Source organism: Austrofundulus limnaeus, unplaced genomic scaffold, assembly GCF_001266775.1.
Source record: "Austrofundulus limnaeus strain Quisiro unplaced genomic scaffold, Austrofundulus_limnaeus-1.0 Scaffold1069, whole genome shotgun sequence".
Lineage (NCBI taxonomy): Eukaryota > Metazoa > Chordata > Actinopteri > Cyprinodontiformes > Rivulidae > Austrofundulus > Austrofundulus limnaeus.
The window spans coordinates 92,824-94,386 of record NW_013953471.1 but is presented as its reverse complement, the minus strand read 5'-3'; the positions used below and the strand labels follow the sequence as shown (position 1 = coordinate 94,386).

At 29.8% G+C, this 1,563-nt stretch overlaps 1 protein-coding gene across 1 annotated transcript in view; it reads left to right on the top strand.

Annotated features, from left to right (window-relative positions):
• The window catches only part of LOC106533993 (sterile alpha motif domain-containing protein 3), a gene marked incomplete at its 5' end in the record, with an annotated part of 5,700 nt that extends 5,135 nt beyond the window's left edge, over positions 1-565 (top strand). Inside the window, 1 exon segment of the mRNA XM_014030488.1 lies at positions 2-565.
• Positions 566-1,563: the final 998 nt, after the last annotated feature.

Below are 1,563 nucleotides of genomic sequence, written 5' to 3'. Positions count from 1 at the left end.
AAAAAAAAAAACTGGGATAAGATTTTATTGACCCAGTTAAAGCACTAAACAAATTCTGTTAGTTCGACAAAGTCAAGATATGGTCATGAAGAAGTGTTTTTGCAATGTTATTTTGCAACAGTTTTGTGAATTCTTGTGTTAGTTTTTAGATCTTTTGGTTTGCTTGTGACTGGTTCACATTTCAGGGATTTTTCTAATGTTACCAGACTAATGTAAGAATGAAGAACTTCACTCAGCTAAAATGTTGAATTTTAAACAAAAGGAAACAAAAGGTTTTATTGGCAAAACAATGTTTAGTTTTATAGATATATGTAGCATAATTTTTACAAAGATTTTTGTATTCAGAAACAAAATGAGTGAGTTTTACAAGAAATAGTATAGTTTTAATATTGACACTTATTGTCTACTGCTGTGGAGGACTGAAACTGACAAAATTAGAAATAAAAGCAGTATTATATAAATTCACCAATAAATAAGTACAGTTAAAAAGCACCAATTAAATTAAAAGAACATTAACTCATATTTTATAACTTAATTGACCTTCATATTTTGTACAGCTTAGTTCAAATAAATTATATACATTCTCGCAATTCAATTTTTGTTTTTAAAATTTTTATAGTATGTGTTTTTCCTTTTACTTGTAAATGCATTTGAGTTGCTTAAATCTTTATTTTCATTTGTTTTCCCCCTCAAATCTTTTTATTTCCATGTGTTGCTTTTACATTCTTCTGTGTCCTGTTTATAAGTTACCTTATTCATTTATGCCTCATTATGCAAAGAAGGTGGGCGGTCCTCCTTGGTTCAGCTCTTCTATTGGTCAAAAGACAAAGGAGCAGGATCCATGTGTGGATCTACTGTGCATGCTTGTACTGCAACTGTTTGGCTTAAAGATTAGTTTAAAACAAAAGTACAGGTAAGTGTTTTCCTCCTTGCCTTTGTTTTAAACTAAAATTTAAACTTTAAGCTAAACTGAAGCAGCACAGTTGATCTGCTCATGGATCCTGCTCCTTCCAGTCTGACCAATAGGAGAGGAGCTGACCCAAGAAGGACTGCCCACCTCATTTGCATAATGAGGCAGAAATGTATAAGGGAAAGTAAAAACAGGAGACAAATGTAAAAACACATGGAAATAGATTTCTGACTAAAAATATATATATAAAATAAGTGTAATTAAAGAACTCAAACACATCTACAAATAAAAGGAACACCAAAAGCNAAACAGGACACAGAAGAATGTAAAAGCAACACATGGAAATAAAAAGATTTGAGGGGGAAAACAAATGAAAATAAAGATTTAAGCAACTCAAATGCATTTACAAGTAAAAGGAAAAACACATAATATAAAAATTTTAAAAACAAAAATTGAATTGCGAGAATATATATAATTTATTTGAACTAAGCTGTACAAAATATGAAGGTCAATTAAGCTATAAAATACGAGTTGATATTCTTTTAATTTAATTGGTGCTGCATTTGAGTTGCTTAAATCTTTATTTTCATTTGTTTTCCCCTCAAATCTTTTTATTTCCATGTGTTGCTTTTACATTTTTCTGTGTCCTGTTT